We start from the raw sequence: 25,096 nt of genomic DNA on the forward strand, positions 1-25,096 counted from the left end.
AAGTAACAGTAACATCTACCCAACAGAACTACCTTCAAATACACCAACTGTAATAGAAATTGTGTTTCTACAATAATTGCATGACCATCTAGTTGTGCTTTTGCTGAAGTTTAGACAAAACCAGTGTTTTGTACACATTTAAGGCCAGTTAGTCATTATTTCCAGTGGAGATGGCAATGATTGACATTATTATTTCCCCTACTCCGCTCCAACACTTAACAAGCACAGATGTGGGTATTCAGTAACCACTCAGAGCCAAACATCTACTGTTCTGGTCTTAACTCACAGGTGCAACAAGTTTCACATGCCTGTTTCATAAAGTCAGGCAGTAGAGCAAACCCCTTACTGCTGCTGCTGGAAGGGGTTTAGTAAATACCCAGCCTCTGCCACCAGCATGTTCAATGGGCAAGCATCTGCTTTATGGAGGACCTAAGTTCTGCTTGAATAGCATTGGGTAAAATGAACCTCTGCACAACATAGCACTGAGTTTTGCTTGGATGGAACAAATACCTCTTCAAAAACCACTTCCCACACAACACAGACACCAGACCCTGAGATGACTTGAACTCGACCACCTAGACTACAGGCATACTAAAAGTCTGTAGTCAGTCAGAGCACTACTCCCAGCAGTAACACCGGAGCCAGGCCACCACACACCTGGAGTTCTCAGCAATTAATGGATGTATTGATCAGACTGTCAAAAGAAGCAGTAGCTGGTCAAGTAAAAACACATGTCCTTTTTAGATAAGGTATTACCCATTTAAGTTTTGACCACGTCCAGAAATGGAGATCCCGGCACCATTCCAAATCCCTGTTCGAATGCCTGACCATCCTCCCAGGGAATTAATATTTCCCTTACATCGAACTGGGATTTCCCGTGTTCCATCTTGTCTGTCTCTCCTGTCACCCTTCAGCTCCCAGCAAAGGCTGGCTCTGCCTTCTCTACACTTTCCCACTAGGCAGCTGTACACAGCAGCAAGATCTCCCTTACTCAACATATCGATAAGGTCTTAGCTTACCTTAAGGGTATCCATACCCTACCTTAAGGGGTTCCCTTTTCAGACCAGTTTCAGTTGCCTCAGCCTCTCTTCCTACCCTATGCTTTCAAACACTCACAGAATATTGTTTTAGTACAGCAAACAAAAAGCTTCTGGTAGAGAAATGCAGCTGACTGCTTGCCTGCTCCAGTTGCCTAGTCTCATCAAGATGACTTCTAGAGCTAGAAGGAAGACTACTTGGCGAGCTTAGCCTTTTTCTTAAGTGCTGCTCACTGCATGGATTTCCACAAAGTCCCAGGATTCCCTGCCTTTTCCTGCCTTCTCAGAAAATAAAGCCACAGATAAAGCGGGGGGGGGGGGGGGGGGGGCAAAAAGCAGGCGTGCGGTGGTTCGAAATGAGCAAGATGTTAACTAATTTTACTTCTAATCTTCCCTTTTGCTGCAAAGTGAGCCATTCAGGCATCACATCTTCTGCATTTTCCTTGCCTCTTTCAGAGAAGCATATTGGGGCAGAACTTGCCAGCTGTCTGCCTCCTTCGCCTTCTGCTACCATTATCCTGAGGTACCACCCCACCTTCTGGCCCTCCAGCTTGTAGGGGGGTGGGGAAGGGAAAAGGAGGAGGGAGGGAGCACACGCTTATTCTTACGACACATCACATGGCGGGGGAAACCAGAAGGAACCCAGATAAATGTTCTGATAGGACACAGCATAGATGGAGAGCTACAAATTTTCCAAATTAAGAGTACACCTGCCTTCATCAACACACACACCCCCCCATGCACGCCTGGCAAGAGCCTATACTGCAGTTTCCACTGCAGCTTGCCTTGCAACTTAATAAAATCTTCACCATTAAGCACTCCATTCAGAAACAGAGAGCAGCTACCCCTTCCCCCCACGTCGTGGTAGTATTTTCTAATGCTAACGCTCAGCCAAATCAGTTGAGTCAGGTTTGGAATGACTGCAGTTTCACGGCTTGCAGGCTCCAAGTACATACAGCATCCTGGAAATCAAAGCCCTAATGCCTCATGCTGTCTGTGTGTAGGTGTAGCTGTTTGCAAAATACGTAGCATATAGAAGCGATGTGTGGCAACAGCTCTAGGTTTACAGATGGATTCAAGTGATGTGGAGCATGAACGCATCATAGGAACGTATAATTTTTCCCTATACTTATTTACCATACACAAAAGCATGAAAAAGAGCAAACAAAAGAGCATTTCTATTTATCCAGTTGCTCAGCTATTCCCTTCTGGTTTGCAGCTACAGTTCTGACCTTTTTTTATGAATTAAACCACTGCAGATCTAGTATTTCACCTCAAACTATTTTAACCCCTTAGGGACTACAAAGAAACTGCACTTGTACCAACAGCACAATATGCAGCGTCCCACTAGTATAAAAGAGGAGGCTTTTTTGTTTAGCAGAAACAGACCACCACCAATACAGACTACCTGAAAGATCACGCTATTTACCAACACAGGACCCTGGGACACGTCATGAACATGTTTGAAGTTTCAACACAGGATTTGCATGGCTTCCCCGAAATTCATTTGCTCACCTGCTATCTCTTATCATGAGTACTCCTTTGTGACACAGGAAATTGAGGTTTCTCCATTAATTTCACTTATATTCTCAAAAAAACTATGTAGGCTTTTATCTTTTGGTACTGCTTATCTTCACGCAATCCCTTCTGCCTCCATCCTCCCTGCCTAACACAAAACACCTTATTCCACTCAACCCACCTTCCTGATGGCAGTACCCTTTCCTCAGCTGGACGCAGTCTAATGCCATTAACAGCCCCACCTAACTCAACAAGCTACCCACACATTTAGGTACACCACATAACCAAAGTGCTCCACAAGTTCCAGGACTGACCTGCTGGTAGGTTTGCTGTAACTCACCTACTCAACCTAGTCTAAATCTTACAGGAAAAGAAAAAATCATTAACAAGTTTAGACAGTTAATGACCATGTAGAGTATTGTCGAGGTAACCGTTAATGCAAAACTCTTATCAAAACTACCAAGGTCCTCACAGAGTGGTATAATACTATTCCTTCTGGAAGAAGCTGAGGATTCATTTTGAGTCCTGAAGACTTCCTTGATAAGCAAGCAACCTGTGTGATACACCACAAAGCATCTAGCAAATGCAAAGCAGTATTTCCACTAAAAAAAACCCCAAGCTTTTTCTGGCTAGTGTTAGCAGCCATCTCTGATACTTCCTCTGGGACAAAGAATGCTCAAACAGATTGATCTATCTCAGCAGTTACAGCTGGAAGAAAGCTCTAGAGGCCTCTGAGCCCACCCTCCTCCTTCAAAGCAGGATTTTCCGCACTTCAACCCCTTCTGAAATGAGCCAGTTCCGCACATTCCAAAACAACTGCTCGCGTTTGCAACATTTTGGACTTGCTTCCACTGTCAACTGTAGAAATCTGGGTGGGTGTCAGCATCAGCAAGGGAAGACGTCCATTTTTGCACCTGCTCCATCTACAGGAAGGAGTTCGTATGACAAGAGACTGACCAATCAACTAGTCAGTATCTGAACCTCCCGAGGTTCAGACTGCAGCTGCCAAGCAAGCTAGTCCTGCAAAACCAAACATGTCAGCCTTTCAAGGAGTCCACTATAGTGTATGAAACCAAGCTAATACCCTCAATGAATCAATTTTCTTTGCAAAAAAAAAACCAAACCATACAACACATTTGCTAGGTACAGATAGTGATAGCCGTCTTAAGGTATCAGGTGTACTGAGTTATTACCAGCACAGTAACAGTAATGCTGAAAACCAGCAATCTTGCCAAAATTACCTGGAAGGAATAGTACCAAAACATGACATGGGTACCAATAAAATTAAGTAGTAGTCAGAGAAGCCAAAAGTTAGAGGACAGTAAGAGAACAAGTAGTAAGGAATAAGCTTTCTACAGTTCCTGCATTACACAGAAACAAAAAAATCCCAGTATAGTTACTTTGTAAAGTCTGCAAAGCCCATAATTCAAAGAGATATGGCTGAACTACCGATGGCAGCAGTTTAGCTCAGGGCTAACATTCTCTGCACTGCACTCAAAACTAGGAAAGAGGCAAAATGGTACAGAGATGGTTCAGAGCCAATTCAGTACTGAAAGCATCATCTACAGGTTAAGCCATCTTCCACATCTATCACATACATATGGAGCTAAGAAGATACACACTGCCTGCCAACTTAAACCTATTTTTCAAATGTAAGGATGCTGTCTCTTGGCACCTGTGCAGTAACTGGGAAGAGTAACCTTCTAATGACAAACTGTACCTAACATACCAAAAACCCAGCTGGACACAGAGCAAAAGTATAGTATTTTGTATAATATTTTGCCAGAAGTCAGGCATCTCTGTCAGGTAACATAGCCAAATTCTCCTGTTCAAGAAACTCACGTGCATTCCTGCATACAGGCCTGAAACCAACAATCATTAGTGGCCAGCACTAAAGCAGATCAACAGTCAACATGCCCGGACAGGTTCTTCCAACCATTTCTCATAAGCTGCACCTGCTAAATCCCTTGTCTGACACTGCAAATATTGGATTTCACAGGCAAAACATTTTTATTTTCTTTGGGCAATTACGAATCTTCTCCCAGACTAATCACCACTGGTGCTTGCTGTCTACTACAGGGTACATTTCTCACCTTCGGTCATAAACGGAAAACTATGCCCATTCCTCTATCCCTGAATCAAACTAACCACAGTGTAATGGCACGGCTGCTAGGAACCGGCCAGGGTAGGAGGGTTTGCACAGCACACGCCCCTGTGATACACACATAGTGAGAGGGAAGGTACAACCATTGGGCCCTACAGAAGGAGAAACTCAAGATAATAATGACATTAAAAATGACCCACATAATTTTTTGTTTCCTTAAAGCTGACAGTTGAGATCAGCTTTTTCCCCAGCTTCCATATCTAAAGGAACCATCTGAGGCTCACAGCGCTGGTGTGATGATACAGCACAGTTCTCAGGGATGGGGCATGCAGGAAGATAGCTCCGCTCACATGATACAAACAGAGCACAATCTCAACCTTGTGAGACCCAACTACAGCATCCAGTGAAGCCACTTCAGTCAGACATGCAGATGTGAGGAAGCCAGATTTCACTGCCTGCTAAGGCCACAGCCGGTCAGTTTGCAGTAAAGACATTCCTAACTGATATAAAAACTGAAGCACAAGGATCAAGTGCCACAGGCAAAGCAGCCCCTTGCAGGTACCACATTTGAAACTGGATTGGAACACTGTCTCTGGAGTCATTTGCAGCAATGACTGGTGGACTTAAACCGAGTGACAGCAAGCTGCAATTAAAAATTGCAGGGAAAAGGTTTAAATGGTTCCACTGAATGAATGGATAGGGACACTAACTGCACTTCCACCTAGCTGGCAGACAGAGCCCTAACCCTCTTCCTCTGCACTGCTCTCCAATTTGGAGATTGGGTCTTGAAAGAATCTGTAACTGCAAACAACTTGTGCAGGATGAATAAGCTATTATCCTACTGAGTAGAACCCTTACAGTTTTCACATGGCTTTGTTTTAAGCTAAATTACAGACTTGTTTCTTGCCAGTTGACCATCTTGTAACTTTCTTGTGCTTTTAGATATTTTTTTCAGCTATTTAGTCATCTGACACATCAAATACACACCGGCCTCAAGTCAAACTTTTCCTTAATACCACTAGGTAACAGCAGCACCCAACTACAAGCAACCCAATACGAACATTTAATTTCTGTTACATGCCTTCAAGACACCTCTCCTCTGCTTCTCTGAATGGATGATATGCCACTGAAATCCATGAGGTGGCATCCATTTATACCAATAGACAGTCTGAGTAATTATTCTGCACTGGTTTCAAGAGCAGCATGTTCTGCAGCTTCTATTTCATGTGTGCATATTTCAGGTATAAACTGCACTCAAGTGGCCAATCCTCCTTGCAAGTTTTTCTGCACTTCAGCCTTTGACTGCAGATACACACATTACTGTGGTTCAGCCGATACAGGAACTTCTCAGCAACATGCCAACTTCTGGCAAACACCACGTAACGCAACTCGCATGTCCGACACCTGCACAGAGACAGATGATCGAAATTTCCCCTCACCTGGCCAACTAGCTCCCCCTTCTCTCACAAGACTCTGCCCCAGCTGCAGCCACAGCTCTGCTCTTCTCAAGACAGCTGCTGAACTACCTACACTTCTACACAAGACAGTGATACTTGCTTACATACCGAGCCTGTTGCTAGGCTGCCCTTCTGCAAGAGAGGGCAAGGAAGTGGTAACCACTGCAGCCATCCAGACTCGCAGCAGTGGTAGTAATATTAGTAGAACTAACAACAGCAATGTGTATTTTCTTGTGTTGTGTCAGTGAAAATTCACACAACGGAGTCATCCCTTGGTTTTGAGCCTTTTTTCTACTCTTCTGCCCTTCATATTTTTCTTTTTCAAATATCTTTCTACAAGCCTTTAAGAACAGAAATTCTTTGAATGCTTCAGTTAACAGGCCCATTTATTCTTAACTGCTATTAAGCAAAGCAACACAGGAGATGTTTCATGCACACAATTGAGCTCTGCAAATAAGAACTGAAGGTTTAGAACTGGCCTGGCTGTGAGGAAAGCACTCCAAAAGCTTTAGCACCACTGACGCTAAGGGTGAACGACAACTCTTAGCGGTCCTTTCCAGTTAGTCTGATGATTTACTCTTTGAGCAGACAACACAAAATGTGGGGGATTGTTGTTGGTTTTTGTTTGTTTTGGTTTTTTTTTTTAAACACTGTTAAACTCAGGCTCCCGTGGATGAGGAAAATTAAGGATCTTTTACTCCCATTGCAGTGAAAAACTTCTATTGTAAGTGGCTGCAAAAGATTTAGGAGTTTTACATCTAGACTCTATTATTTAGAAGCCTGCCTTATATTTCATAGCTAAAAGCTCTGTTTAGGCATCAGAAATTCCACTGTTCCTTTTTCTCAGCATTACATACTGTCCCCACCTAACCTCAGTCCCAGCCTTCTTATAACTCCAATCTTAGTTTTGAAATAGCAGAGCTGCCCATTCCCAGCTGCACTAGCACTCACTAGAGACAGCTGTGCATGTTAAGAAGCCTCATCAACCTTAGACACCTAACTGACACATGGGTTGAAGGCAATTGCTGATACTAAGTCTGAAGTGACAAACATTCTTTCATGCTTATGGACAGATTTTCAGAAGTGCCTACCTATTTCAGGTGCTTCAGTTTCTCCATTTTTCTTCTCTGGGTAAATATTAAGCAGCTTCATCTAAGGACATTCCACATCACTTAAAATCAGTTCTCCTCATGATGGAATTGCAGTACTTGGCATTTCTGGAAGATCTTGACTACCAAATATAAAGGCACTCAATTCTGTGTATATTAACCATGCCCCAGAGAAAAGTAACTAATGGTCAAGATTTTAAGCAGGTTTAACCTACCTGGTTCACATGCCATAAACCATCTAGTCCAGGTTGCAAACCTAACTCTCGTACTTTATGCTACGAGGGAATAAGAAGATCTGAGAAGGCCACCTTCATAGTCCACACCAAGGGAAACAACATCAGAAAGCAGCCTGTGACACACTGCACTCCGTGCCTTTGCCATTGTTCATAAACTCTCTTATCCATTTTACACCTGAGGCAGTGCCTGGCTGAACACTAAAAAGTTACTGTGATGGAATAGTACAAACCAGACTTTTCTAAACGCTGCCACCTCTTAATTTCTTATTTGTCTTCAACAAAATGATGTGTTGCATGGCTCCCCTTTAATGTCTGTGCACTGAGTTATTAAATAAATGACTGTGTGCAATGGCAGTGGCCCATGACACGCAGCTATTTCATACTCACAATGCAAATTCAGCTGGATGGATGAAGCTGTCATACTGCATCCTCGGTAGGATATCTGTTAGCCTCGTTTTGCTGCTGTCATGGGCTATATACGTTACTCTGGCCTACTCTTATGCGAGGCAAGAGTTTGGAAGTCACTGCTGGAAAAAACTAAGTGTGGAAAGCAGCACAGAAGGTGGTCTCTGTTTCTCACTAAGGCTTTCAGAATATAACAGAAATATATGTTTTATTACAATGTAGAGAGAAAGCAGGTTTAGAAACACAAACACATTCAAGAAGCACAAGGGTGTCACGCAAGATTTTGAGGTTGAACTTCAAAATATATTTGCGATTCCATGATGAACTTCTGAGCATCGTCTGCTCTGATGCATCTCCAATAGCTACCAATAGTAGCTATAATTAGCATATGAAGGATACATGCAATGCATAATTACCCTCTAACTGACATCAATAACAGAAGACAAGTGAAGCCAAAGAGAGGCTAACATGACAGAGCACCCCCATGATGCCACCACCAAACAGGCCCCTGCTGTAGCACCAGGAAGTAGAGAACCATCTGCTCTTCATGGTTAGTCAGGTGTGGGGCTCTCCATCAGCACCATTAATCCCAGCAGCAATTTTTGAGGTAGGTACTTGCACGCTCAAAACAGTTGCAACACGGCAGAAACCACTTAAGGAATGCTACCACAAGTTGGCACCTTTTAGTCAGGATAACAACATGGATAAGACTTGAGTGTCTCTTAGAGAAGCCAGGATTAGTCAATGTATTTCTCCTGGTAATACAGTCCTCACAAGACAACTACTTTTACACATTCAACTTACCACAATCTTACCCAGTAAGTAGCGCCCTAACGATCTACATGCAGACACACACAACCACACCACCACGTACTCACATACACACATGCATATACAGATTATAAAAGCCAAAAAAACTTTGGCACAACACAAAGAGGTGGTTGTCAACAAAAACAGATGGTCAAAGAATTGGGCAAACACTCAGAGTTCCAGAAATGAAGCTTTTGCTTTCATTCTAAATGCCACACTTCCTTAACCAGCTCCAGACAAGAGGATACATGAAGCCAGTCAAAAGCTAGCTTCCTGCCAGGCTTCTCTGTTTTCATGACAAAATTAAGAGTCCACAGATGGAATAAATCAAAGCTAATTTTTACACAGGTTGGTTTCCCCTCTCTCCCTCCTCCCCACAATTCCAAACAAGAAGAATAACATATTGTAGGAAATTCAAGCAACAACTACAAGGCTGGGGGCAGGGGGGAAGTAAAATTGCAGCGTGAGGTCATTTTGTTGCTATGACTTCAGCATGAAGAGAGCTCCATTTAATTCATTAAATTATTTCTGTCTCACCATGACCCAGGAAGCCTGTTCTAGCTAAAAGCCTGATAATATTAGGGTCCACCACTCCAAGTTAGTGTTCTTATTTCCTCCCATAGACTGAAGACAACTCTCTTATTCTTGCTCTGCGTGTGATCCAGCTCCCACCAACGTAAAATAGACCACGCTTTCTCTCAATCCTCTTGTGCTCACCTTTCCTTCCCCTCTCCCACACACCCACCCTTCCATTGAATCCAACAGAGCCCAATGGAAAACAGACAAGGTAAGATCCTGCTGATCAGACAATGCCTAGCTTGCAGCACAGTACATCACAAGTACTTGACTTACAAGTGCTGGACACTCCTCTGAAACTCTTGATACAGGGAGCTAAGCCCAAAGAAGGAAAACAAATATTGAGTATTGAGAAGCAACAATAGTTAGCACAGAATGTGTTCATCTTTACATCTTATAAAAGTAAAGTTTAGAAAGATCCAAGCAGCATACCAAATTATTTTTCATTTGCATTCAAATGAGCACTCCCAAGTACTCGTCCCAGAACGCAGGCGTTCAAATACGCAGACTGGATTACATCTGCAAAGATAACATCTCAAAGGGTTGTCATTTGCCAGCCGTCATTGCCCTGTTACCCTTTACATAAAACAGCAGAATGAACCGCGGTAGAGTATATTTCAAAACTTTTCCAGAACAAGATAAACAGGGTTTTGTTGGCACACAAAGAAGAAATCTATTTTTCAAGGATGCAGAAAAACAAAGCTTTAAGCAGAAACAGAATGTCATTGACCACTTTAATATTAGCAGTTTCCCCGAGGGTGAATTTGGTATAAAACCACCATCGTTTACCGAAGCTCTGCCTAAATGCCTATGTTCACATAGTATAGTATAACTATAATCCAGTATAAACGCTGAAACAAACCCACTTAAAGGACCAGCAGCTGCCATTACGTTTGGCAACCTAAGTTATGTGGAACTGCTTAATACCAACATTTAAAGCAACTGAAGAATATCAGTTTATCAGGTGACTTCGCCACCTTCCCTCCAGCCTGTTGTCAACATTTAGCATACAGTTATATATGCTAAATAGCATATAGCATATAGTGTGGGATGTAGCAGTAGGTTTCTACTTTATTTCTGTCAGGAACTACTCCATGTTACAGTTTAAAACAACCATCCTGCTACACAAGGCTCTGTGTGTTTAACAAGTCTAAGCAGAACCACTAAGATACGAAGAATTTTTGCCTTGGGAGGGTGCAGGACATAACACTCTGAATAACATCCTGGCTCTTCAACATTGGCTTCATCCCTTTTTTCAGTTGAGCTTATTTTCAGAAGTGAAATTCCCACTAGCACATCCAAACCTCAGTGTTATTTTTTTTTAAATCAAACATCTTTCTTGCACTTAGCTGCTCATAGAGCCTTACACAGTATTACACTATTGTATTAAAAACACCTTTTTTTTAAACATATATAAAAAGTAGTAAGCTATTTTGAGCATCACCTACTGTCTAGATTATTTCATCATGTTACAAATGTCTATGTTTTACATCACTACATCTCACATTCCAAACCAGGGAGGACAAGCACTGATGTTCCAGTATCAGAGCCTATATAACTCTTTGTATCTCATATTTTAAAAGTTCTATTCCCAGTTGAATTTACACGGATTTTTACAGTGGCAAACTCTGACCCCTGTTTTGCAATCTCTATGAAAGCCACCACATGGAAGAGTGAAATAAGCACAAATAACACCTTGCAGAATTACTACTTAAGCACACAAATTGCAGACTAAATCCTGATACACTGATTTTACCTGACATAAAATAGAACTGTCAAGAAGTATAAGTACTGCTCTGTGACACCTAGATAAACTACAGTGAGATGCCTAGATTTCTTCAACCTCAGACTACTAGTTCACTCAGTCGTGATCACCACTCCTCTCAAAGAAGTCAAAGGATCCAGCCTCTTCTGCATTTTTTCCCCCCGCTAGATTGTGCAAGCCTTTTTACCGTTCAGTTCCTAGGGGAGAGCAGCAGTTCTGGCTTTCCAACATATTACAGACTTTTCATACACCACTTCCCTAGTGCACATCTCTAGGGCAAAGCTCATTTCACCACACGCATACATTAACTACACAACCGTGTCTGGATTTTCTCTGCGTAAAGCACCCATTATCTAAGTGAGCTAAGTGCTCATTAGCCACAGCGAGCACTAGGAACGGCTGAGGTTAGCTGACTGAAAGACTGACCTTTCTGAATATCATGCCTCCAAAATAAACTGCACCATCTACAGTGTTTGATGTTCTGTTTAATTGGAACCTCTTTTTCCTACATTTTGTCTAATGCAGTAAATGTCACTGGAAATTTTAAGTGACAAGGACTTGGAAGACACATTTAATTTCCCAGTGGCATGCAACAAGCTAAACCACTGTTTGGGCTGTGCTCGTTAAAGGTGATCTCAAAGGTCCAATATGCAACAGGAATTTGAGGTATGTTTATTTACACATGACCTCCTGCCCTTTAACCTCAGCGGTAGTTTAATTTATGATGAGGCATAATGGGGTGATCGCAAAATTAGCTGCGTAGAGCTATAAAGGCAAATGTACCGAGTTGGAAACTCACAACCAGCAGCAGACTCTACTCCGATCTGGTTGCTTTAACTCACCAAAGAGCCCATGTGAAGTCTAAGGACAGGCCAGGTCAAAACCTTCTGGCCAATGCGAAGCCACATCTCCCCGAGAGATGCACAGAAACTAACATGCACTGGGGCTTGGGCATATTCAGATACAGCTCCTAGTTTTGACCCTCACCTAAGTAACTTTCTGATATAGAAGGGTTGAATATTTGCCTACAGAAAAATAACTTCAGATGTTGACTTGCATCAGCATCTTAACTCCTACCCTACCCTTTTGGGCCTCTGGGAAATAGCAGAGCTTCTGAGGTATTTTTCCGTATTGAGTATTTATCATACTGAAAATTCTCTTTTCTATCTTGGACTATGAGATCATCTCCTTCCATACACACTATAGTAACCACCATCCAGTAAACAGAAATTAAAAAACATCTGAAGGATAACACACCTCAGCACAAATGATGACATTCAGGCAATCAGTTTTTTGCTACTTCATTAGGTGTTTTCCACACTTCATTACCTCCCTACAATCTCGGTCAGTTTCCTCTTTAAGCTTTCCATAATGTAATAGACATCCTCATTTTCAGTATGTGTCATTATTTACATAAGTACGCACTCACTCAAATGCCAAAGAAGTTTTAGCAGTAGCTGATGGCTCAGAACAATGTCTTAAACCCCAGTATACCTTTCTAACAGAGACATCTTCAGCTGCAAAAGAAATCCCAGATGTCCCTAGGAAGACTAAACACCTTTTAAATAAGCTTTACCATGAGCACCTTTTCAGAGTCTCAGATGACAGAAAATATGACTCCACATCCATGATGAATGCCTCCTCCTTATTAGATTTAAGGCCTGTCATTTAAGACACTATTTTCCTTTCTCTTGACTTCACCACACAAAATGGTCACATAGTGTTTTGATCTTTTGACAGCGCTGTGGGGGCTGGGTGCACACTAGGTTTCACAGACAAAAGATAGCTTAAGTCCTATCCCAGGTATAAAACAGTCTTGCACAGACATTAGAAAAAAACCATGAAAACCAACAATGGCAGCTGCATCTAGAGATGAACCCAGGACTATTCGTTTGCCTTTTCATCTTCCCCCACAGTCAATGATTAATGCAGCCTTCTCCCCAGAGATTTCAAGGGTCTATCAGACCAGACAAATAAGCATTCAGGCAAACAGAAGAATGCAAAGCCACAGCCATATATTCCAAGCAAGAACTTTATTACACATTACAGAACAGGGCTCTGTGGACATACCTGTCCACAGCTACCGCTCTGTAGTTAGTGGGGCTACAGATAGCCTCTTCTGGAAAAAAGAAAAAGCAGCTCATACAAAAATAAATACAGACTGCTAGTTTCGCTTTGTCATTTCCGCACTAAGAAATGAAAATAGGGATTGACAGTAAAACAGCAACATTCTTGTTTTACACCAGAGTCAACTCCCCTTTCTCTACTGACCACAGAGCTCTCTGCCACCTCTATATTCCTGCTGTTAGCACTTAGCAGTCAGCGCCACAAAGCCACAGGCTGTCATTAACAACGCACTGACATTTCACCACTTCAGGAGAAGCTTTATGATAGATCAATTCTGCAATGAAAAGCCCCCTTGAATTTTACCTCCCCTGAATGGCCACCGTGCCCTCTGTGGCCCTTCTCCCTGCCACAGGAGGCCTGAACAGCGTGCTTGTGCTGCACACTGCTTTTGAAGGTATATCCCTTGCTGTAATTTAATGCTTATTTCTATTCAACACTGACTATAATTAATGGGATAGTCTACATACCACAACTGTTTCTTCAGCAAGTACTAGATGCCGAGCACCAGCAGTGTTCTACTGACTTGAAGGTCACCCACACCTTCGTCTCTTTTGCAAAAATACACCTCTGTCAAGCTGAGTATAGCAGGACCCAATCTTCAGCAAGGCTAGAGACAGGGTAAGAAAGACTTGGCAGACTGGCACGAGACTCACAATAAAGCCGTTAAGAAGCAATACTTCAGTATCTCAGGGAACAAGCCATTCACATACCTCTTTCAGCAGAAAGGTGAGTGATGTCAGATCACTGCAAAGCTGGGGACAGAACCAGAAGATAACAAAGCCTTCAATCAAGCCTGCCAGAGTCATTCAGGCATTCAGAACATGACATCTCATTTGTTATTAGCTCCGATACCTTTAGGAACTTCTGCATACTCAAGGAGTCATCCACTAACTCAAATATCCCACTCTGTCTCACATAGGCTACCCCAATTTACCACCACCACCCCCCCAGGATCCTTTACCTATCAGGGGAATAAACTCATCTAGCCCCCTTCTCCACAACCCCCACAGACCATAGCTTTCTCTGCTTTCTTTCAACAACCTTTCAGTCAGTAAAATTTACCTAAGACACTAAAAAGCACAAAAGTATTTTGTAAGCATTCAGAGCTCTCTGTCTTAGAAGATTTCTGCAGTAGTTTATTTCTGAACATCTGCTGTGGCTCACACCGAAGAAGCACCTAGCCCAGCATGCTGTGACAGAGGCCAGAAGCAGACACCTTGCAAAGGGTGCAAGAATAAAGCCGGCACACGGGGACATTCGCTGAGAACACGCTCCAGGTCCATAACAACTTGCAGCTCTGGGGCTTCTGGAGCACAGGATGGCTCTTCTGTGTTTAACAACTCCCACTGGGTTTCCATTCCAGGCACTCATCCAGACTCCCCTCAGGTCTGACAAGCCATCACTCACTCAGCCGAACTTACCTGCAAACCTGTGCTTTGCTCCCCAGAGACCTCAACAGCTGCCTCTCGCTGCTCAGCCACACCTTCCATCTCTAGCACATATAGGCATCTGAATATATCAATGCAGACAGCTCATCTAAGGATAGTCTGCCACCAAAACCCAGGTCCCTGTCCCCTCAATACCTCGAAGACAGACAGCAGACATATGACAGACATGCCCTCCTTCTTACGAACAGTTCTGTCATACATCTGGAACCCCCCACAGCAGGCAAGATTGTGACAAAACATTAGGAAGGCAACTAGCCTGCACTGTCCCCAACTGCACCTTCTCACAGTAATCCCGAGCTCCTTGCCTATGCTTCTGCCATCCTCATGGTGCTCAAGATACATGGTATGACTAAAGGCCACACTGGCATTCTTTCTGAGAAGGTCTCCGGTCCTGGGCTCACAAAGGACACCAAATCGCGCTTAGTCTATTGAGGATTCAGCTTTGCCTTAGAGGAGCTCGAAGTAAGTTCCCCCCTTAACAATAATAATCAATAATTCGTGGCCTACAGGTAACTATTTATTTTACTTTCTAACACTCTTCTGTTAACCTCTTCTGCAAAGCCTCAAGTCCCTCAACTGGGAGCATCCCACATGGAACACCAGTGGTAGACACGAATCTAAGCCAAAGTAAACACAACATGATCAAAACAAACCGGAGAGAACTACTCCTTCCATTGCTGCATTTATAGCTCCATATAGAGCATAGGAAAACCTGAGTTTCAGTCCCATTCCTGCTGCAAAGCAGGAAAAGCCCCCCCAATCCAAGGGACCCTGCCACCCGCCTTGACTGTAGCAGGAATAGCTGTTAGTTCTTTATCTCCTGCGCAACATCCGCATCTCTGAGCGGAGGCCAATTCTTAGCATACACAGCTCCCAGCACTATGGGTTCCAAGCACTCTGACGCTGTATGGTGCCTACTGAAACGACAAGCTTATCCTTATTCAGAAGTACATCCCTTCCTCCCATCCTGCTCTGATCAGTCCTGACACCATTCCCGCCAAACCTCCTTCCCATTCCTATCCCCATAACTACCTCCACCTCCCTTCACAGAGCAATGCTGTCTTTTAGAAATTCAATTTCTACAGGAGCTCTCGAGTCCAGCATCATTATTGCTCTGCAAGAAGATAAAAAGCAAAAAGCAAAAGAGAGGGGGAAGGTACTTAGAAATCCTCACTGCAAGGTCAGCCACTAATACATTATGAAACTGTTAACAAAGAAACTTAAATTTAACATGTCCCTTGAGACAGATAACGTACATTGCCTTATATTCTCTGTTTCCTTTCCCCATCTGGCCCTTCATCTCCACACTAACTCCTGACAGGACAGACCTACTGAGACATGTCTGACAAAGCCTGACCAACTAGGAATGCTGTACAGCAATCTGGCAAACATCTGATGAACACCCCATTGACCCTCCCCTTTCCTGCTTCACTCCACTTCCTTTTGGACTAGATTCCATCTTCTCCCTGCTCTAAATCACCTGTATTGTGTCCCTTCTCCAGGTAGCTGCTTAAATAATTCTAGGCACCTTATAGCTGCTGCATTTCCTTTTCTGTAGGAAGTGAGGACCCTGCCACATGACCACAAAGACACTGCTTCCAATTCTAGAGACTGCTCAGCATCCAGCACGCCTTGGCACCCAGGCACCAGGATCAACGCTTTTCAACTACCAACAGCTGTTAACTCCAATTCTCTTTCAGCACAGCTTAACCCTTGGCAGCAGAATTATTCAGAAGCTGCAGGAGACAACCACACAGCTTGAAACCTCTGCTCTTACACTTACTTGGTATGTAGACTGGCTTTCAAAAGCATCAGGTGAACATATTAACTTGAGATTCCTGTCCTTCCACACCTTCACCATCTAGCGCACACAGTTCATACCCATGTACAAGCCACGACCCCCCAAAGCAAGCCTGTCAGCTCACCATTTTGCATTGCTGTTTTTCCTAGCACATGTAATACCACATTACAGCATCTGCATTCTTAACAGGGCTATTTATTGAGCAAGAGAATACCTCCTGCAAATCTAACACCACAAAAAAAAACCAACATATGAAAGGGTTCACTGAAATTAAGTAACCGCCTTATACATGACAAGCACATCTTACATGGAGAGCAGCCTGAGAAGAGGTTATGAAGGTTGCTCTTGAAGTTTTCCACCTTTGACATGTCATAAAGACTACTGTCTCTCCCCCAAAATAGAATTAACCCTGTTAAGACATCATTTACTCAATTAACGGACCACAAGAGGAAAACCCAGTTCCTGTACCATGAAAGAGCTTCTTCCAAGACACCAACAATTCATATCATCAGCTGTAGTGATCTTATTCACAACAGATCACTTGGAATAACTTCACTTGCTCATGCATTCCAAAGTAGCAACTTCCAGGCCCACAGACTGTGTATTACACCCAGAAAAAAAATTAAAATAGGGAGTCTACAGAACTGACTAGGTTACAGTACTCCAAAGGTTGAAGAGCCTCAAACACTACAGATTAATAGGTACCTCATAGAGAAGAGGTGTTTTCCATCCTCCCTTTTCAGGTAAACATTAGCTTTTCCACACCACTCTGGCCAAGGCCCATGCTGAACAGGACAGCTGTTCTTAGCTCTGCCACGGATGCCCCTCTGCCTCCCCTTAGGTCTTTTTCCCAAGCTTTTACCTGCTTCCTCCATCCAGACTGCAGGCTCAGTGACACAGCTTGCCTTGCGCCCTTATGTCTTCTAACACCTGATACCACAGGGCCTAGACTCTTACTGCTATAGATGCAGGCAGTAACAACATCAGACAGAAAAATACCAATTCATTCCATACAGACTCCCACTTTCACCTTCAAGTTTGCAACCATGTCTTCAGTCACTGAACATACCAGCAGTTTACCTCTACAGGAGGGAAACTCTTCAGACTCAGAGCAGCAGCCTTACAGAACAAAGCTCTGTTCATCTCTAGCCACTGCATTTACTCAGACATCATTTAGTGTAAGTCTGCTCTGCTCTCTCTTCATTCTGCCTCAGGCCTAGATCAGGTCAAGTAGACCAACCCTAACCAGAAGCAAGAGCTCTCTAAAGCCTCTATTAGCCAAGTGCAGGCTTTTGTACAACAGAAAGAAAGCCTCTCTAATGAGAGCTTTCCTTCCAGCTCTTTGATTAAGCATAGTGGCCAGAACAGCAAAAGTGACAGAAACATTCACAGTGGGTCTTCCATTTAGCCTGTGTAGCCAGCCAAAAAAACTGCAGCTGATGGCCTATGTGAACACACACTACATGATGTGAGTAAGAAAAAACTCAGAATAGGCAGGCTTAACTCTGCATTATGGTGCTGCCAATCTTTTACAGCAGTTACCCCAAAAAAAGCTGTATGTACAGTCTACTGAGCATTGGGGCCAGAGCTTCTGGCTTCAACATCTGTCACACACATCTGATCTGAAGAAAAATGGTAGCAGGCTAGAACTACATGATTTTCTTTATTAACAGTAGTAAAGATGTGCACAGAGTAATGAACATATCGTAGCAATGGTAAAAATACCAAATAAAATACAGCTCTCAGTGAAAGCTGAGGTTATCACCATATAATTGATTTCAAGGATTTTTAGGAGTCAATGTTAAGGGCAGCAGGGGAAGGGCTCATACCACATGGTTCCTGAAAACAGGAAGTGAGAGGTTCCTTTATACAAAGGCAAATCACAACAGTACTCTTCTGGAAGAGAGAAGTAGTAAATGCCTGGGATTCTCTATAGCTCTGGGAACTTGGTTTATGCATCCTAACGCCATGGCAAATGCAGCTCTTGCCACTCCTTTGGAACCAAGATGGTCAGCCGTACATACTGGATACCAAGTCACTTCTTCTAACAGCCACAACCTTACTATATTCACAGTAATAGTATTGGGCACTGGCCAGAGGAATATTCCCTCCAACTAGCACTCCTGGAAATAAATGTACAATGGACACTCGTCCCACCCACCCACATAATATCATTTAGAAACAAGCTCTCAGTTTCCTTTATTGACTTCAGGATAAAAGGCAATACTTCTCAGCAGCATTAGCTCTCCCAGAAGGAGCTGAATGCTTTATAGCAGACCGCGAGTTCAAACCCTCTACAGTATTTTGAATGGATTCTGTAATTCCCTAGGAACTTTGCCAAGTAACAGCAACATTGATTGGATCAAACAGTATCTCTGAACATGGGAAGGCTCCGCTCAAGTCTGGCACTAACTTCCACGTATCTGCTAAAGCACAGCCCAGTCACATCTGTTATTCACATTTAGCACCAGAGCTCGGTCTGTGTCCATGCTCCAGTGAAGAGAGTTCTTCTTCAGGACTGCACTGGGGAACACTGCACACTACTGTCTGCCAAATGCCACGCTTAAAGATGCAATTCCAGGTATGCTTCTCATGTCAGCCTGTGTCCTCATCGCAGTATTTTAGGGTCTGTTTGTTGCAGCTTGTGGTTTCCTTGGGGTTGGGTGGGAGGGAGCAGCAGGGAGGTGCTTATTTATCCACAGAAAGTACACAAAGTGTAACAACAGCTCTAAGTTGTCCACAAGGTAACACAATCAAGGAAGCAAGCAAGCCTTGCGAGCGCTTTATACCACGCTGTCCCTTGCACTGTTGGCTCCTACCAACAAAGCTTCCTGCCCCAGCTGATCGTCTGTCTGCAGCACCGATTTCCCTCTTCACAAAGTACCAACAGTTACAAGCTCCCTATTGTTAAAAGCTTTGGGCAAGAAGTCTTCATCTTGTGAAGTAGTAACACTATGGCTTTGCAAACTCCGTAACACTCTTGGCACAGTAATACAACGTTGCTTACTTGGTTTTTATAGTTCAGTTCATAGCAACATAGAAATTAGATAAACCAGACCAGATTTTCTCTGGTTTCCATTTGGCCTGGTCAGCCACCAACCTGCCATTCACCTAAACTCAACTGAATCATTTACCATCACTCTGTTCCAAAACCTGGACACGGATTCTCAGTAAACTACTTAGCCAAGGGAATGGCAGAAAAGGATGAACACCGAGACTGTTCTGGAAGGGGGAAAAGAGTGTTAAGAAAACTAAACCTGAACAGAGTTCTAGGATTTGGAATATTTCTCTCTATATACAAGCTTGGTCCACACCTTCACTTCTCCTAGAAGGGCATTACATGCCCCTTCATTTCTACGCTTGGACCACTCCTGCAACTGGAAGCACTGAGATCTCTAAGAGGTGCAGTGGCCCTGCATTTTGGAGCCAGCAGCAGGGACGAGAAAAGCCCCCTACATTTAATTCCCATTTCTGCACAGCCATCCATGAAATCTCCTGTACTTGAGCAGAGCAGATCCAGCAAGCATTACCACTTAGAGGACATATCTCCTACTGAACCCCACCTTGAATACTTCACACAGCAGAGACATGAAGAATCTAGTTACTCAAGGGAAACACATTTAATTGCTTCCTTTTTGACAAAGCTTCTGGAAGCCAGAGTCCACTGAAATCTATGTAAAGCATTAGATTTGTCTGTAATGTTCTGCAGATATGCACCGCTACACTTCACTTTGGAAGCTGTGACTGTGTGCAATAGCCAGTTCTAGAATAGAAGTAGTCAGGCAAGACGAAACAAGACCCAAACGCTCACTGTGAACAGCCACTTTTGTTTTCTTTAGGCCATCTATGGTCAGACAGTTACTGTGTATACCCTGCACCTTTAAAAATGGGCTTGATTATAACATTCAGCTGCCTTTGTGCTGTCAGCTAGGATAATTTTTAAAGTCATCCACTGCTGTATGTTACACATAATTGAAAAAATTATTTTGAATAGATATTACAATGCTCCAGTGACATTTCTTTCACTTGACCAGCATTATCTGCAACAGCATCCATCTTCCTCAAGATTTGGTGCTGTAGATACTACGCTACCCAAATTTCCACATTGGTAGACAGTTTGTTTTGCCTTTATCTTCTCCATCAAACAAACCTCAGGGAAGTAAAACTTCCCTCCATGCTCAGCTCTGAAGTCTTTTCTACAGTTACTTTAAGTACATAGGAATTTATAGCAGCTATTTCTTCCAGTGCGAGAAAAGCCACCTCGTGTTTTCCTGAAATTATCATACAGATAGCTCACAGAGTGACTAATATGATTTTCCTTATTTAAAAGTCAACAGATGTTTTATATTGCATGTTCTGTTTAGCCTGATTTGTGTCAGGCTTGAGGTGTCAAAGCTGAGAGACCAGCCATAGAAACAGCTGATGCTGTTGAGCCTGGCCCAGGACCGCAGTATTTTTACTGCAGGACACTGAATAGCCAGACCAGAGAAAGTTAAGACATGAACAACTAGGCATATTGTCATTTGCAGTGAGCAACTCTTGTGGGAGCCAAGGCAAATGAGCAGGGCTGACATCCAAAGCTTCGCTTCCCTTATAAGTGCTAGCTAGCTAGTTTGCAGGAGAACCTAGGCAAGGCCAGCTAACTGAAAAGCAACCCAACCATAGGAAGAACTTTGCAAAATCATCAAGGAGCCTCAGCAGTTTGTCCCAGGATGGCTGGAATCCCAGTGAACTGGCACCTTGGTTTAGCCATGTCTAAACCAAGGCTGGAGAACAGACTTCAGTCAAACATCAATCCTTGAGCACAGTCCAAGGCTAATGAGATAAGGCAAGCGTCCTGCTTTAATACACATGAAATCAAACTCCTTTCCCAGGCCTAAAAATTTATTGCTGAAGATAAGAAATAAAGTTACTAGCCAAGAGATACCAGAAGCAGCTAAGCCAAGCTAAGTCCTCAGGAGAAGACACCCTGACATGCAGCTACCAGACTGGTTTAGAGCAAAACCAAAATCTTTGTGAGTCTGTATGGCCAAGAGCAGGAAATAGAGAAGGAAATCTTTAGGGAACATTTACTCTCCACGTCATGTAATGCTGTAACAGTCTAACACCACATCTCTGAAGTAAGATAGCTGTTCCTTTGCCTTTCATTTTTAATCCTCTCTGCTCAGACACCACATTTAGAGAGACATTAGTCAGAAAAATGCCCCTTTCTACCATCATGATGTATCCTGGCCTGAAGCACTTGAGAACACAGTTAATCACCTGCTCATAATTGAGCCAATACCAGAGTCCGTCCTTTCACCGCAACTGTGTTTTCCTTCCTCCTGCCACATTTTCCAGGAGAGCTAACTGAACATGATGAGCCACATAAAGATGAGACCCACACGCCCTACAACCTTGCAGGCTGAATTCCTGGTGTGCTACAACATAACAGCTCCTCCATCCTCCCACCTCTTAAAGCCTAATAAAAATTATTTATGGTCTCTGTGGGCTATCTGGTTTAAGCCTCTCCAGCTCAAGTATGACACTTTCTGGGACACTATTAGGTTTCTTACAGCACTCTGACTAGCAATCACATCTGTACCTGACTGTCAGGGGACGCTCTTGGCTGAGCTGGCCACCTTGGTCTATTGCTGAGAGCTCTGAAATTCCTCAATTGAAACATTTGAAAGTTAATGAACCCTTCTAATACAAAGCTCCCACAGCTCAAGAGTTCTTTTATGAGCCCGACACATGGCAGATGCATAGGAAAATCTCACTTGAGGCAGGCCCCTCTTTTCAAAAGATGCCGAGGCCAAAGGCCTGACTCTCAGACACGGCAACAGCTGACAGTCAAGAGCGAAAGGCATGACCCACAGAAGGTCTGGGCAGCTCCACCATAGTATACTACACTCAAGGCCATGGCAACTGCCTATAGCTTTGCTTCAGTCAAGCTATCACTTCAACTCATGAATTACAACAATCAGAGAGAAAAAAAAGACATCTCACTGGAGAACCTGTACATTACTAGAAAACAGGGCAGGCTAAACAACTTTGAACGCACTTGTGCACAGGCTCACATTTACCAGAGAACTGCAGCATACTTAAGGTTTTCCCCTTCCAGTGTAATGAAAGCCTCCAGCATCCCCTGGGGTGGGGTGGGTTTTTTTTTTTCCACCTCTCACAGAAATAAAATCCAAGTTTTAAACAGGGCTGGCAGTAAGTCTCACACACTCACTAAATAAATATATGGTTGTTACAAATGGTAAACCATGCCAACAATCATCAAGTCACAGCCATTGTCCAAATGCAGAACAGAATCAACAAAAAAAACTCTGGAGTCAGCTACACAGAAACGCCATGCAGAAAAAGCTTTTCAAAGCAATCATTTACTTTGGTACATTGTCATTTGACCTTGGGTTCAAGGTTCAGGGACATCTGATACGACAAAGATATCTTCGTCTTGCAGAACTTGTACCTTCAAGTAGTGGGATCTAGAACAGAGCCTGGCTACTGCTCTCTGGCCACAACAGAGAACTGTTTGCCCATCCATCTTTTAACCAACAAAAACTATCAGGACTCCAGCACACGGTTTCAGATACACACATTTAACAAGTTCCTCAGCAGAAGGCAAGAGCAGAGGACAGCACAAAGGAAACCCAGCGCCTTTGCCTCAGAAGTGCAACATTCTTCCACATTCTGCTCGTTTCAGTTAATGGTTCCCCTCTCCAGCAGGGCACACCTTGCCTGAATGATACCACTAGGCCCAGGGGTACCACTGCACTTAATCAAGAGGACTGAAGCGGGATCAGATCGGTACATACACACACACAAAGCGCAGGGTAGACTGGGCTATCACTGCAGTTGAAGAGGAAAGGACTGGCTTTTGTCGTTTGGTTTGTGGGTGTGTCCCCCCCCTTTTCCACTCTTAAATTGCTAGGTCTGCAAATGGGGTAGAGAATGGAGAGGGGGGAAGGGAAGACAATCTGGTGAACAGCTGGGGCCCATCACTTTTCATTGCAGGTCTTGGAGAGATGTGGTTGACAGAGTGATGCACAGAGGCTGTCCCAGTTAATGACTTCACCATTCTCCATCATTATCCCCATCATTAGGAAATTAGGAGGACAGAAGGTATTTACTGTAAACCTGCCACCTCCCAAGGAGAGATAAATAGAAACTGATAAATGGGATCTTCTGGTGCTGTTCGTCTATTAACCTTCTGCTTCCCAGTTTAGGCATATGCATGCTATCCTGCCATTAATATCCAGTAATTGGCATAGCAGCGGGCAACACAATCCTACCTTCAGCATATGAACATCTCCCACGCTGCACCCAAGCGCACAACTACATTCACAGCAAAGCTCTGCTAACCACGCCAGTGACAAGCTCCTGTGCCATTGCTTACACTTCAGCTCTGAAATCAGAATTACCTGTCATACCTGGTGGCTCTTAAGATGAGGCACCAATCTGGTCACAGGAAGCTTAGGAGAAGGAGAGCACAGCATAGGCATGATCTCCCCTCCACAGAAGCAACAAACAGCAAGTAGACACATTTGCACCTTGAGCTGAGGTGCTATCAGTTCTGTCGGCCTAGCTCTAAAAACAACTCACCAACACCTCCAGGGAAGAGTGTCCCACTTCGCCGCAATCTCTGAACACCAAGGAAAGCATTTTCCTCACCAGCTGAGGCAAACTGTTAAAGAAAAAGCAAGCTTCAGAGGGCTCAGAATTTATGAACTTACTTCCCTAGTCAGAAACGAGCTGCCATTTCAGCAACTATTTGACTAACAATTCTGTGGTGCTCCCTCACTGAGCATGAGGAGCTCTTGGCACGTGCTTCACCACCACAAGACTGAACATCTCTGCCGCCACCTCCCTCCTCAGCAATCAAGCCCTGTGAGGCTGAAGGAAGTCATTATCCAAGGAGACCAGGATTTCACCTGAACCAGCCCTGCTGCCCCACACCCACAAAGAGAAAGCAGGCCCACCTGCAACTAGGCCAAAGAACTCTCTTCATCCTTTTCTTCCACCTGGAACATCACACCTCTACTTCAGAAAACCTCACCCCACTGCTACTTGCCTCTGTGTATTACTTGGCATTATTAATAGCTTTTACTTACCCTACCACTAGGCATTTTCCTTTCAACCAGCATTACAGTTCCCAATTCACATGATGCACATGTAACTACAACTCAGAAACACCAGCTAGGATTACAGCTGCGTTTCAGATGATAAGTTAAGCCACAAGTTTCTGTCAACTCTGGCAGAAGCCTTCAAAGACACTCACATTGTTATGGTAAATTTTAACAACATCTAACCTTTTTCAGAAGCTCAGAAAAATTGGAGAGCATGTTCTCACATGCACTGTCCTAGCAAGCAGGTCATCTGCTCTAGGTTGGTTGGGTAGCTGCGGTATCTTGGACGCAAGTACTTCTCTCTTCTAAGCTGTGGTAACATCTGCAGCTGCAAGCTCACATCCAGATCACATTTTTCAGGGTGTTTTAGTCAATAAGCCTTCTCACCTGGAACAGCAAAAACAGAACATTTGAAAACACTGGCATTCTGGGGCTTGAAAGAATTTAAATAGCTTGCTTCTTCAAATAATTCTGCAGAGACATTTAAGTCAGGACATGAAAGCAGAAAGTAAAATTAGATTGTCTCCTAAATAAACTGGCATGGAACTCAAGGAGTGCACAGGCCTAACACGAAGAGCAGCTGTATTGC

At 43.6% G+C, this 25,096-nt stretch overlaps 1 long non-coding RNA gene across 1 annotated transcript in view; it reads right to left on the reverse strand.

Annotated features, from left to right (window-relative positions):
* LOC142055908 (uncharacterized) overlaps positions 1-24,894 on the reverse strand; it is a 203,044-nt gene extending 178,150 nt beyond the window's left edge. Inside the window, exons 1-2 of the long non-coding RNA XR_012660123.1 lie at positions 24,691-24,894; positions 23,984-24,065 (exon numbers count right to left, since the gene is read on the reverse strand). This is a non-coding gene — a long non-coding RNA (uncharacterized LOC142055908). The remainder of the gene's footprint in view (positions 1-23,983; positions 24,066-24,690) is intronic.
* Positions 24,895-25,096: the final 202 nt, after the last annotated feature.

This window comes from Phalacrocorax aristotelis, chromosome 4, assembly GCF_949628215.1.
Source record: "Phalacrocorax aristotelis chromosome 4, bGulAri2.1, whole genome shotgun sequence".
In the NCBI taxonomy this organism is placed as follows: Eukaryota; Metazoa; Chordata; class Aves; order Suliformes; family Phalacrocoracidae; genus Phalacrocorax; species Phalacrocorax aristotelis.